This window comes from Anomalospiza imberbis, chromosome 9 (assembly GCF_031753505.1).
Source record: "Anomalospiza imberbis isolate Cuckoo-Finch-1a 21T00152 chromosome 9, ASM3175350v1, whole genome shotgun sequence".
Taxonomy (NCBI): Eukaryota; Metazoa; Chordata; class Aves; order Passeriformes; family Viduidae; genus Anomalospiza; species Anomalospiza imberbis.
In genome coordinates, this window is record NC_089689.1 from 17,246,770 (window position 1) to 17,260,949 (window position 14,180).

A 14,180-nucleotide genomic window follows, 5' to 3' on the forward strand; every position below is an offset into this window, starting at 1 on the left:
TGCCCTGAACCAAGTCCTCTGTATCACTTAGAAATGTAAAATTACAGTTCTGTAGTGAATAGTGTATTTAAATATGAATGATAATTGGAGCAACAAATTAACCTTATTTATGTGAATTGAATGGATCTGAAGACTCCTTGAGGACAGGTGTCCCATTAATAAGAATTGCCTAATGGACTGCAGTTTCCTTCAGAAGCCTCACAGTCTTGATCAGACACATGGAAACAATGAAAAAATTCTGCAACACTGCAGCTTCATGATGCTGCACACAGACAAGCTGCATGTCTGCAGGAGGCCTGGGCACCCTGTCCCTGGTCCTGGCTGCTCTTACACCCCTGTCCCCACGGGCTCAGCACCTGCTGGTCCTTCAGCTAACCTGGAAAATTGCAGGAGAGCACAGCTCTTCCAGTCACAGCCCAGGAGGGACAGGGGTGATGATGTAATGGCCACCAGCTGCTCCTGGGGTTTGGCCTGCCCCAGGAAGTAGTCACAGAGGTGAGTGGTGCCCTATGGCAGCTGCACATTCCCTGAGAGCTGAAAGACACAACGGCAGCACTGGCAGCTTTCCCAGCATTTCTTGGGCGTCTCCCTGCTCACGACTGTGGATGTCTAAAAAGCACATTGGAGAAATGCATGTTTTAGGGCTAAAACCAGAAATGGGAAGCAGTTGTGCTGGGTCCCAGGCTCTTCCTGGTGATAACAGCTGCAGTCTGCAATCTGTCAGGTAAGGTGTGCTTTTGGTGTGGCCGGTTTTTTTCCCTGACAGTGCACCCTTGGTGCTGCCATGGGGCAGCCAGCAGGAGCCACTCTGGGAGGTGGCACAGCACGTTCCCTGCAAGGTACATGGCACTCCTGGTCCCCTCCTCCCCTTTGCCTGGAGCCTGCCAGGACAGTCCAGCACCTCGGTGGCACGGCTGTGTGGTGCCTGCTTGCCCCCAGGGCTCCCTCCCCACCCTGGGGACTTTGCACAGAGCGCTTATCCTGCCCAGACTTGGAAGCCCCTCAGCAGGGACTGGGCAGGGGGTGACGGGTGGTTTGGGGAGAGGGCAGGCAGAGGAGGGTAAAGATGGGGTTGTTGATAAGGCTCCAACCACCAAACCGGTCTGGAACCGTGTGATTTGGCACAGCGCACGGAGCTGTAGCTAACAACACAAAAGATGAATAATTGCAGGTCATGGCATTCATTCTCCGAATTTAAAAATGATTAAGCTCTTGGTGAGGGCAGGCAGCTGCAGGTTCGGGCTGCCTTTGTCCCCCCAGCCATGGCCACCACGGCACTGACGTCCGGCTGGCGAGCAGACACCTCTCCTCCTCCAGCTGTGCCCTTCGCCCAGAGCGGGGCTGCTGCAGGGCCTGGCTGTGCCCCTCCTGCCCCGGGCCAAGGAGGGGTTTGGGCACGGCGTGAATGCCAAGGGTTCTTCTGCTGCCCCTCAGCTCTGCCCCCAGTCAGCGGAGGCGATGTCAGCTGTGACACGGGCTAAGTCACAGCCACCTGTGCCTGTCTGCAGGTGGAAAGGAAAGGGGCAGGAAGGACAAACACCGGCTCCAAACAGGCACATCCAGCCCGGTGCTCTGCTCTGCTGCTGCCTTGAGTCATGTCCCAGGCCATGGAGACAGAGCTTTAGAGGGATTCATGGGCTAATGGGCCTGCCTAAACTGAGCTTAGTTCTGTATTTAAAAACATTGGATATATTTAGTTAAAGCATAGTAGCTAATAACTGGGAGCAGGGGGGTTTTTATAATGTTGTTGAAGGGAAAGTAAAAATAAAAGGGATGGTTTCTAATTAGAAAACTGTAACCTATATAAAACTATATCTTACCAGGATTGTCTTATCTAATTTTACATTCTCTCAGTGCTTCAGAGGTACTGTGTATGCCTACAAGTGAATGTGTCCTTGGAAAGGAAACAGTAGCTACTGATAGTTCCTGCAGAGGGCTTGCAGAGAAATCCCGAGGATGCTGCTAGTTAGTCTAAAAACGTTGGCTTTGGAGTTGCTGCTGGATGTTTTGAGCTAAGAGTCTGTGTGAGTTTTGCCATCAATCTGCAGGTACAATTCTTTGGTACAATTAATGTGGCACTTCAAAGCCGGAATGCAATGAGCAGGAGGCTTAAGCTAAAACACAAGAAAATGAATCCACCAATGTTTGCTAAATGGTCCTTTCCTCTGATTGCTGATGGTCTTTTAGTCCCTTCCTTATTGGAGTCTAAATGTCTACCAGCTCTTTTCAGAGTCACGGCATTGCTGACCTAGGAAAATGAATTATTTTCTTTTGTCTTCCAGTTATTTTTCCCCATTTCACTGAGCAATCCTTTGAGAACCCCCTTAGTGTCTGTGCATCTGATTTTAATTTGCCTTTGCTGCAAAGCCTGCAGAGCTGCCCCCCCCAGCTAATTCTTTAAAGTAACAAGGGATGGTGCACAGCACTATCAGTCGTGGGGAAGAGGTGGAGTCTGGGATGGTGAACAAGGCTTCAGATTGCTAAGCACGGGGGAGAAAAGGATGCCTAATGGAGCAGCAGTTTCAAGCCAAGGGTGAAAGGAGTGCGTTGCAGCAGACTTGGAGAAGGTTAGTGTTTATCTGCCACATGCTTTGTCTACATGTGGGAGAAGTGGGGGATGCATCAAGCAACAGCATCTGTACACAGGCTATTAAACTGCATTTCACATGGCACAAAACTCATAATTAACCTTATTTAAAGTTTTCTGTGATGCACACAAGCCTTGAACTAATTATGAGTTTCTCTTGAGTGCCCCTCAAGAGAGGAACCTTCTGTATGAGATTATGGCCACAGCTTCCAAGCATTTCTGGCTGTTGCACTTGGCTTTCCCTGGGGAAAGTTGACTGCAGTTGCATTTCAGTTTACCAAGAAAATAAAGAAAAAAGGAAAAAAAAAAACCCACCCAAATGAATGAACAAACAAACAAAAACCCAGAGAAAGAATCAGATGCAAAAATAGAAAGGGGTATCCCAAAAATAAATCATTGAAACATACTGGGTCACAAACTGGATATAAGCCATTAGTGCTGCAATGTTACAAGTAGGGAGAAAAGCCAAGATTTATTCTGAGATCTGTTGGTGGGATGATTGCACCAGCAGCATGGGAGCTTGACAGTGGCAGGTCACATCCAGGACACTGGGCTGAATGTTCTGGACACACTGAGAGGTGTCCAGCAGACAGCAACAAACCTGGAAGTTGTAGAAAATATGACCATGGAGGAAAGTCTGAAATAATCGAGCTGGACACTAGACCTTTCTCATTAGAGAGGATAAGCACCACTAATGAGTGCTTCAAAAAGAGATGAGTGTGCATGTTGAAGTCTCAGGTGTGGTTAGATGCATCTTAAACAGAACAACCTTAGGTTTCATCCAGTACTGTGTTCTGGGATCTTCCTGTGCTATTGCAGATGCTGAATTGGGGATTTAAAATTTTCACCCTTCTAGCTTTGCAGGATGGAGTGGGAGTAAGGCAGGCTGGCAACCACAGCACGAGACCTCACAACCACGGCTCCCAGGCTCCGCTGCTGGTTCTACTGCTGCTCCTGAGCAGCATTATCTGCAGATAATAATCTTACAATCCCTGGACTTCTTGAAGGGGTTAACAGCTAAACTCTTTCCTGAAATGGGCTGAGGTCTTTATGTGAGTGGAACTCACGATCTGCTAAGTAATATTATGTTGCTGTTAAGGCGGCAGGAGGGATAAACTATCCTGGCTCATATATAAATATTTGCACTTACAAACAGGAGCAAGGGTAACTGAAGAAAAATGTGAAAGACTCATGTTGTTACTGTTGTTTTTTGAAGTTTGCTGTCCTGAAATGAAATGCCTTTTAAATAATTCTATGGCAACCACAGCATAACAAACCCCACATGGCCTTCCACTCAGTTACTTTGACCAGCACCAGAATGCAGGTTGGTCACGGAATCTCAATAGCTGCTGGTGTTTTAGCCAAAGCACAGATCTGCAGGAGCTTGGTCCGGCTTCTTTCTTAGCCCAGTTTAAGAAAATAAAAGGAAAATAAAAGATTTTATATACCAGGCAGTTACAGCAGGAGAGATACAGACATAACCTGTTTTATTAGTAAAGATAGCTCTGAGCATCTGAGTGCTAGGCCACTCAGTAATTAAAAATCATCTTAGCACCATGAACCAAGCTGTGCCCTACACACTCCCATTTCAGACCAAACAATTGTAGAAAACAGCTTAAAACAGATACTAAAAGCAGCAGACATCCAGTTAATAACCATAGGGTACATTAGGCACATTAGGGTACATTAGAGGTTTGCCTGTTTACTTGCATATTTTTTGACATAAAGAAATAACATACTTCATGACCCTCTCCTCTCCAGGGCTGAACGTGCTGCAGACATCCGGTTGATAACCATAGGGTACATTAGGCACATCAGGGTACATTAGGAAATAAAAGGTTTCCTGTTTATTTGCATTTTTTTTTTGGCATAAAGAAATAACACAGTTAATGAGCCTCTCCTCTTCAGGGCTGCTGGTGGAAGGCTGAGATGGGAGATCAGCAGAGGTTCATGACTGCCAGTAGCAAATCCCGTGGAAAAAGCAAAGGCAGAGTTGTTAAGGATTATCTTCTCAGAACCAGGACTGGGAGTGGTAAACCCTGGAGCATCCTCCTCCTTTACCAGCACCTTGTAGGTGGGTGAGATGGGGTGCAATGCAACGAATCTACACAGAGCATCCTGGAAGGAGAGGGTATTAGGGCAGGAAACCCCTCCTGCCCAGCAGAATGAGGCTGTGGCTCAGGTGGTGTAGAGCTGTCTTCTTGCTGCTCTCCACAATCATGGGTGAGATGGGTCTGGTTTTGCCAACCAAGGCAAATGCAACTGCTCTTGGAGATTAAAACAGGTAGAGGGTGAGTAGAACCAGCACCAACTCTGAGGCAGAACTCTTCCTGGCAGTATATTCCCAAGCACTTGATTAGATTTAATTTTAAATGCCCCTCTCACTGTGATGTTCTCTGCTTCCTCCAAGAGGTTTCGTTCATTAGGTCCATTAGTACACTGAGGGATTCAACACAGCAGACCACTTGAAAAATATCAGTCCAAAGGTCATCTCACTGACAGCTGATGTGGCTTCTCTCTTACTCCACCAGAAAAGCTGCAGGAAAAATAATAAGAATGTCCAAGTATGTCCCATCCTGGAGAAACTTCTTTTTGCCATGAAAAAGCAAGGGTTTTTCATGTGTTTTCAGTGGTACTGCAGTCTGATGGCAAAGCAGAGCTTACAAGGCTCTGTGCTACATCTGGGCAAGTGGCAGAGCATCCTGGGGCCCAGCCACTGTTGGGTCTCCTAGCCCTCACATCCTGGGGAGACCACCCATGCAGGAGGAGCTAGGATGGTCTCTTATCCGGAAGCAGAACATGAATCTGCTGCTGATCACATAAAGGGAGTCATCATGGCCTTGTATTCCCTAAAATGTGCTTGTGGGTCAGTGGCAACACACACAGCTGTCTGCTGGAGATGGTGGACGTCTATCACGAGCTGCGTCCTGTCATGGCTGCTCTTGGAGAGCAGGGGCCCTGGGAGTGAATCAGGAGTCAAGTTTCAGCCTCCCTTATGCATCACTTTTCTTCTCTCTCACCTGGAATGGAGCTGGTCAAGGTGTGGGGCAGCTTTGGCACCATTTCAACCAAGCTGCAAGCCAAAACTGAGTTATTTCTTGCTGTGTGCTTTTGGAAGAGGCCCATTCTCTACATTGTCCAGTTAGTAATCTGCTGAATCAGAGGACAGTCAGTGCAATGAGAGGAAAATCACTTGTCAGAGAAAGAGTGGTGGCATATGCTAAAGCTGTTATGAGAATTTTGCCTTGCTTTGGACAACTAGTTTCTGTTTGATAATGTGGGAGATGATCAAGATCCACTTTTAGACTTCAGTACAGAATAATGTAAGACAGCAACACTTGATGTCAGTAGGAAATGAGCCTATTTATGCTAGACAGAATCTGGGCATGGCAGACCAGAACAGCCATATGTTGCACAGTATTATGCCACACTCCCATATATGTGTCTAGTTAGTCCCTCACAATTCAATATGCTCAGAGTAGAAGCAGGCTGTGCTGTGTTTCAGGAACTTGTGCAAGCAGAAAATCCTGTTAGGAGAATAAAGCTGCCTAATCCATGGATTGCTTGTTGCACGCTTGGCACCATCCATCACTGCTCTGCCACAGCAGCTGGGGAAGGTGTGAGGGTGCCGTTTTGGCAAAGAGCAATGCCAGCAGGGCTCATGGCCACAATTCAGAGTGCTGCAGCCACAGCCCCTGGGTGACTACCTGGCCCCTGCCATGGACAAATGTTTTAGTGGGAGATGTGGCTCAAGGGAATGCTCAGCTCCACTGAGCCACCACATTTTACAGCTTGGTGTGTTAAGCTAGAGCTTGGCAGGTTTCCTCTTGTGTTAATATGCAGGGCAGTCAGCTAGGGCAGCTGTTTGGCTTCCAGGAAGGGCAGGACATTCCCCTGCATCTGGAATGGCTCCAAGGGCCACAGCTACATCCAGCTGCCGTTCACCCTGCAAGCAGTGTGTGCAGGGCATGTACCTTTCAAAAGGCTGTACTGGCTTTTCCATTAGTTGAACACTTGGGAATCTTCCAGAGGTTTGAGTATTTTTCTCATAGAAACTTTATTAAATTGCACAAATTCTTCCTGAGACCATTTGTCCCATCACATCCACAGTCTGTTCAATCTACTGTCAGTCACCACATTCCAGCTTATAAACCGTGCCAAACAACTGCCCCTTGCACTCAGTATGCGTGGTATTACATGGGCTGTCATCCCCTGCCAAAGGCTGTGAACAAGTCAGAGCTGAAGGAAATAGAAAAAGCACTTACTTTAAGCAAACAAAGAGACAAGCCAAAGAAAGAAAGAAGAATCAGGTCAAGATTCTCCTGCAAAGGCTTGGGCTATAACTAAAGTGCAGGTATTGGAACTTTCTAGACAATAGACACTCTTACAAAGACCTCTTCTATTAAATCTTTAAAAAGCTAAATTGTACAATAACACATACCTCCAGTCAATTAATAGGATATTTCTTTTTCTATTTCATTTACTTAAAAGCCTGCAGTAGAGACTAATTCCTACAGCTGTGTAGATTGTCATCAGCCATGCCCTGCACAGGAGCCTAACATTACAGCATTCTGTAAAACAACTTTTCAGACAGCTGCATCTCATGTTGCCATGGAAATGGACCTGAGCTCACTGAAAGGTGGGTAATGGGCTCTAAAATCATCATTCCTTATATTGAAAAATTGCTGGGAGGACCTTAGGTAGTAGTAGTAATGCTAGTAATGTCTCAGCTTGTGGAACATGGGCCTTTGTTGGTTTTATTTTGTAGAAGTTTTATGTTCAAGTTTGTATTTAAATGATCTGGTCAAATATAACCCTTCTCTTTGCATTGCACTGACTGACCACAGTGCTGCAGCAGTCAGATGCTCTTCAGATCCAGCAACAGGGAGAGCATCACTAAGAAAATGGAATTGAGAAGGAGGATTGTTTGCATTAACTAACCAGGCATATGGACACAACTGACCTTTTCTTTTATCATGTCTGTCCTGTTGCACAACCATTTTCCATTAGTCCAGAAGTGTTTGCTTGATCCACTGCCATTCCAATATATGATAAAGTTCAATATTGTTATGTCCCACACTAATGTCCTTTCACTTTGCTGTGTTCAGCAATCTTCAGCTTTGCCCTAGTTTCACAGTGTTCTTAATTGTACTGGAAATGTTTGCCTCTAGCATCATAGTAACATCTTACTAATCAAACAATACTGGCAAGGAAAATTTTGCTATGCAGATAAACTTGACCATGAGAATTTAAACTGTAAAAACATTTAAAGCATTTAGGGAAAAATTGTTCCTGTAGTCACAGGGTGAAATTCAGGGCTGAAAACAAAGAAAGTAAGAGTTGGAAGCCATTTTCTCACCCTATGGTTTTGCGGAAAAACCTTCTAAAAAAAAAAAAATTGCCAAGAAAAAGAAAATCCAAGAGTCCTGCAAAACCAGAGTTCTTATATGCCAGTCTTAATCTTGAGATATTTTAATAGGTTGCTTTCAAGTTATTTAACTTTATTGAATTAGTAGAAGAGTAATTTTTTACTTTTATATTAGCTTTAGAGAAACAGCATTGTCCACCAGAAACTAGCATAATTTTTTTTATTACTGTAGCATGTCAAGATATGATGTTGAAATTATTTGAAATCTGAGTCTTGAGCATGTCAATATATTGTAGCAAATTGAGGTATACACTTTTAATTCCTTGAAAAATCTCGCTCCCTTGATCTGCAATCACCATACATTGAAATACTGCTGAAATTAAGAGTATGTTTGTACTCTCCACCTTAATTTGTGGCATGCTCATTTTTATGTACTGATCAGCTGATTTGTGGGTAGATTCATGGCATTTCAGGCTATTTGCTTTCAACATGTCCTTTGCCAATCCTCTGTCAAATTAAAGAGAAAATTTTGTAACCATTTCAATCCATTTCCCAAATCTGACTTGCCTCCTTATGGTGCCTAACAGCACTCCTCAGCAGTATTTCCAGGCCTGTGCAGAGTGTTCCTGCTCTATCTGTTTAGAAAGATGCCTGAATTTGGTCAATTATAGTCAGAAGAGCTCTGTGGCAGAGATGGAGTTTGCACATTCAGAGGGGAGGCTGGTGATGAAAGAAGCTAACACTTCTGCAGTAAAAGTCATTAGGCATGCAGCCAAATTCAGATTTTATAATCTTCCTCTAGGCCATGCTTTTGAGATTCAGGGTTGTTTTAATTATATTGTTTCTTTCAAGTAGATTTTATAGAAGAGGATTGCTCTGTTTTCCTTCAGTGACTACTTTTTTCAGAGGCTCAGGGGTCAAGTATAAGATCTCTGGTGGTTAATTAATTTCTGCATAACCTTCTCACACCCATTATTGTATGGGGTTCATATTTCAGAATTAGGATTGTGACAGGGAGAGCTGAGCTGGTGCAGGCTGCCACTTGCAGAAGAGGAAGTTCTCTGAGCCACTCTCCAATCAGCACAGTCACTTCAATTATTGTTTACAGCCACTGCCAAACTAAGACGTGGCCTCTCGATGCTCAGGAGACACAAAATGCCTGTCCACTGAGAATGCACAGGGCAAGGGTGTCACGTGGTGCCAGAAGAGACAGCACAGAGTTCTAGGAAGTGTGTTTCACAAAATTTGTCTTTCAGCATGATCTGAAAACTGTAACCTCTTTTCCTCACGTTAGCTCCCAGTTTCAGTTTGGATGAAGTCAGGGGCAGATCTCCCAATGACTTCAAAGCAGAAAATTCTTGGCATTTAGAGGAAAACCAATATGAAGAATAATGATGCAACATAAACACTTCTATTATAAATGCATAATGTAAGTAACACTCTTTTATAGCATTTATTTAAATCCCCAGGCACTGGTAGAAAATAGGTCTCCAAATAACCTAAATAGTTTGGCACATTAAGCCTTCAGCCCTTACAAATATTGGTAGTGTTTCAAAGAATGCATTTTTAAGTGAGCAGTAAAAAGCAATTAGGCATGTAATTGTTGTTTTAGAGATTTAATCCAATTCCCTCTGCAGTCAGTGGGAGTCTACAATCACTTCAATGGGGACTGAGTTGGGACCTTACACATTTGAAAGCAGGGAGGGAAAAATAGGCAAACCTGAACAAAATCAGAACTGGGAATTTCATAAGCCTAAATAAAATGCACAAAACATTTGAGATAGAAGACATCCTTTTGTTGGGCAGAAAGCATCTACTAACCACAACTGAATATTCCCCCTCTCCCCTCCGTATGATGCCCCTCCTATCACATGACAGTCATATGATTAAATTACAGGATAGTAAACTTTTCTAAACTTCTCAAAGAAGATAACTCAGTTTTTTTGTCAGATGTCACACCACCTAATTATGATTAATTGTATTTCTGTATTTGTCAAGTAGCACAAATGCTGTTTAAAAAAAGTATAAACCTGAAATGGGTAAACACTATAGAACTTTTATTTGACATATTTAGGATAGACATGAATGCTATCAACACAGGCAGATGGAGAGCTTCAACATATTTTATGTTATTATTTTCAATGAAAGTAAAAACTGAATTTAGTTTTTAAGGTGGAAATTGGAAAGATGCATTCACAACATTCACAATTACTCGTGGTAATCATGGATGGTATATCAATATCTACACTGCAGAGACCTGAATCCAGGTTTTTAAGTATTTTGTTTTCCCCTTGGCTGATATGCATATATGACAATCAAGTTACATAATTCAAAACCAAGTTCCCTATTTGAATCTTTAAACTTTTGTCAGGATTATATGGGATGGGAAAAATATTATGCTTGTTGCAAGATGTTAGAGTAATTTTATTACATTTTCCCCCTAGTTATCACAGGATGTCATTTACAGCTTTTTTTTTTCCTGCAGGACTGAGACTGCAGTCAAATATTTTGTCATCACTGAGTCAGGGCTAGGTTCATTGCTTTGGCTGAAATCTAAATGGAGAAAACAGAAGATGGATGTAAATGGGCTACTTGGAGTTCTGGTGGAGTGAACACCCCCTTTCTTTTGGTGCAGGAACAGAGGCAATAGGCATTAAGATGATCAGCCTGATGTGAATGGAAGCTCTCCATCCACAGTTTAAAGGTGAAACTCTAAAACCAAATAGGGCAAATCATATTATCTTAAAACATGATTTCAGTCTAGGAAGAAATGGTATAAAGCCACACAACACATTTTCCCAATAGTGAAATGGCTAGTAAGGAGATAGGATGCAACTGACTTCAGTGACATGACAAAATGAGTTCCCAAGGACTTACAGCAACCTAAGTATTAATTCTGACGATTTATAAATCTGCACACAGATCTTCCTCCAGACAGCCAGAGGACCCAAACACAGAAGACAGCTGCAATGATGTATTACTGTTTGTTTGACCTCATTCGTCACAAGAACAGGGCCTTTAGGGCAAATGTGTTCGCATCAAGGCCAACTCTACTCTCCCTACAGTTACTTGCCAACTGCAATAGGGCCTTGGACAATTAACATTTTAACTATTGAACTTTAGAAAATGTATTTTACTCTTTCTACAGCAATGCAAATACACTCAATTTTCAAGGAAAAGTACTATCTACCACCATTCAAAAAAAAAAAAAAAAGAAAGCAAGGACAGGCTATGAGGTGTATGAACAGATCACAGTATCCCAGCAAAACCCTGGAGAAGCAGGGCTTTGAATTTGCTGATTGACCACTGGATGCCACTATTGTTCCACTGAAATGAAGTGCAGTGTTGTCATATTCTGACAGGCTTACTATCCCAAAGAGGAGAGCTCAAATAGCACTGGTATGTGCAATTTTCTGTAGAAAACAAGCAATCCGATTTGAAATTATTAATGCCTTTTAATGCGCTTAGAAATTTGATTTTTCTCCGGGCTCAGAGCCCCTTCCCTGCAGGAATCACAGCACCAGTCTCTCCCTTTGAAGGCCCTGGCAGACTACCTCCATGTTTTGACTAAAGATAAGCAATTCCAAATCCATACTCTCATCATGCAGGATATTTAGGCATTATTCAGGAAAAGAGGAAGAGATGAATGACCTAACATTAGCCTCTAACAATTCAGAGACCTGAACTGGGAAGATGGTCATGGTACTGTGATCCCCAGCTGGCAGAGGCTGCAGGGATGCTCAGAGCCTCTGTCCATGATAAACTCAGTGTTGGATGTCACAGAGACATTAAGGTTAGAAGACGACAACGTTACAACATTGTGAAAATTTCTCTACATGAGTGGGTCTGGGTTATCTTGCTTTTAAAATCTCTTTACTGTTTTTAATATTTTAAACTGTATATATATATATATTTGAAGCCAGACCCGTCCTGCTGGTCTGAAGAATCATAGGACATGGATTGCTGTATTTCTCACCATCCTCAGGTCTGTGTGCAGCTTGTCAAGATCTGTGACCTCTGGGAGCCCACGGGGAAGCCCTGTGGCTCTCAGGACAAGGAGCAGTGCTGAGGTGCTGCCATGAATGCTCTGCAGCCTTCTCCTCTGCAAGGGCTTTCCTTTCACCCTTGAGATAAACACAGGGTGTAGTGCTGCCCCACGCTTGCATCCTACAACACTGGATCCGTGTGCTGTCTCATGCTGATGTTTTCCATGATTAAATTCCCACTTGGAGCTGGCACTGAGCCCTGCTCTAGTAAAAGTGTGAGCTGCCAGCTTTTCCTCAGTCATTTTCCCGTGCAAGTTCTCCACACATCAACCATTAATCCCTCACTGGCTGTGCCATGGAGCCATGTGTAGATTTTTCTCATTTCCAGGAGATAACTCTGTCAAGAAGGAATAGACATTCCAATAGACTGCTCTACTTGATATTCCAGAGGCAGTCACCTCCAGCAAGAGGTGAAGAAAACAACTGCAGGTAGTAATCCTCTGCTCTAAAACTCTGCACTAAATCAGGGAATTATGTTATATGCTGGCCTCACTGTTCAACTAAAAAGAAGTTTTTCCCTTTCCTTGCCTTCCTACAGATAATATAAGAAGGAAATACAGGGTTTTTTTCCTCATGAAACCCATACATGTGGTAATTTCACACACACACACACACACACACACAAAATACTGGATGTTTGAAATTAAAATCAAAATTGCTTTATTCTAGTTGAGGAATCCCTAACCTCATTTTTCAACTGCCTTTCAAACTCCAGCAAATGTACTTGAGCCACCAGGGAAAGATAACTGCCAGCTATGTGGATATGGAGCCAGAAATAACAGCATAATTTATGATTGAACCTAAAACAAATCAACATGATTTTTTTCTTTTGCAGTTTTCAGCAGTTCAAGTGATTTCAATATGACAACAAACCTTCCCCACCATGCTGCATGATCAGTTTTATTTGAAAAAATGCCTTTTTTATTCATTGTGGATTCCTTTAATGCTCCAATGCAGATGTTTAAAAGGATTTATTTGGTTTCATTTCAAAAGGGCGCTGTTTAAATTTTTGTAAATCCAATTGTATAATGCAGAACACCAGATTTCAGTCAAAAGGAACCTGATATAATAATAATCATCATCATCATCATCATCATCTAAGTGTTCTAGACCACATCACAGCCTAGACATTGACTGCAGAAGTGCATAAGAGACTTGTTACTGTTCCCACAGCATACAAGATTAGATGTTATTTCTGCAGATATTCAAAGAAATAACCTAAGCTTATGGAGTGGAATATTCAGGTGTTTCCTGGAATGCAATTCCTGATAACAATTTTGCAAAAATTATTTCACTCAAGGACATTTTTAAACATCCATTTGCTGGCCTCAATCTGGGTTTTTTAAGCAGTTCACTTTAGTTCTTCAAATAACAGAAAACTTTTCTTAAAATATTACCTTAAAGACTGGTAAGAACAAGTTACTCATCATTGTCTTTCCAGTTCTAGACAGAGTTAGTGTACCAGCTGTATTTATTGTGTTTAGACTCTATGTGCTGGTGAATGAGAAGATTCTTTGTGCAGGCTTCAGATCAAGAACTAAGAAGAAAACAACTCACATTACCAAGACTTTCTTATTGTCTTTAAACATTTAGATTTAAAATCAAGTTCTTCAGTTTTGGTTTGGCCTTTGCCTTTCTGCTGCAGGCACAGTGTGCAAGAGGCAGGCCAGCTCTCAGCAGAGACAGCATGTCTGGGCAAGGACATCTGAGAGATACTGCGCACTTCCATACTGTTGTGCCTCAAATTTATTTTAAACCATAAGCGTTTGATTATATTTAAAGATATTAACTTGAATATTGCATTTTTGTTAAATAGTTAAGGAGTTTTTCAGCTGGTAATCTGTCTTGAAATTTCATTTCCCTAATACAGGTGATGGCAACTTGTGCACGTGAAGTTTAAGTTGTACATAGGCTCCCAAGCATCAGCTCTCGCCAGATGGAAGAGTGATAGAGAATCACATACACAATTGTTTCCTACATTTTTGCTGAGCTCATCCTGAAAGAAAAAAGAAAGGATTTTGATTTAAGTGTCTTTAACTCACCCTTGCTCAGACACTCCAGTGGAGTGATATGAAGCACCTCTCTTGGGAGAAGCATTGTTCAAAACTAGTTGCAGCTGAGAATGCTTAAAAACTGGAGTATCAGCTGTGTTCTGTGTGGACAACTGCAGTTTAATGGC

At 42.7% G+C, this 14,180-nt stretch overlaps 1 long non-coding RNA gene across 2 annotated transcripts; it reads left to right on the forward strand.

The window, feature by feature from the left end:
* Positions 1 to 4,500: 4,500 nt before the first annotated feature.
* On the forward strand, positions 4,501 to 12,209 carry LOC137479459 (uncharacterized). Of its 2 annotated transcripts, XR_011002269.1 has the most exons (5): positions 4,501 to 4,661; positions 7,079 to 7,230; positions 10,441 to 10,659; positions 11,104 to 11,354; positions 11,449 to 12,209. It is a non-coding gene; the product is annotated as an uncharacterized lncRNA (long non-coding RNA). The 2 variants fall into 2 exon arrangements; XR_011002268.1 differs by having other exon boundaries at positions 11,104 to 12,209.
* Positions 12,210 to 14,180: the final 1,971 nt, after the last annotated feature.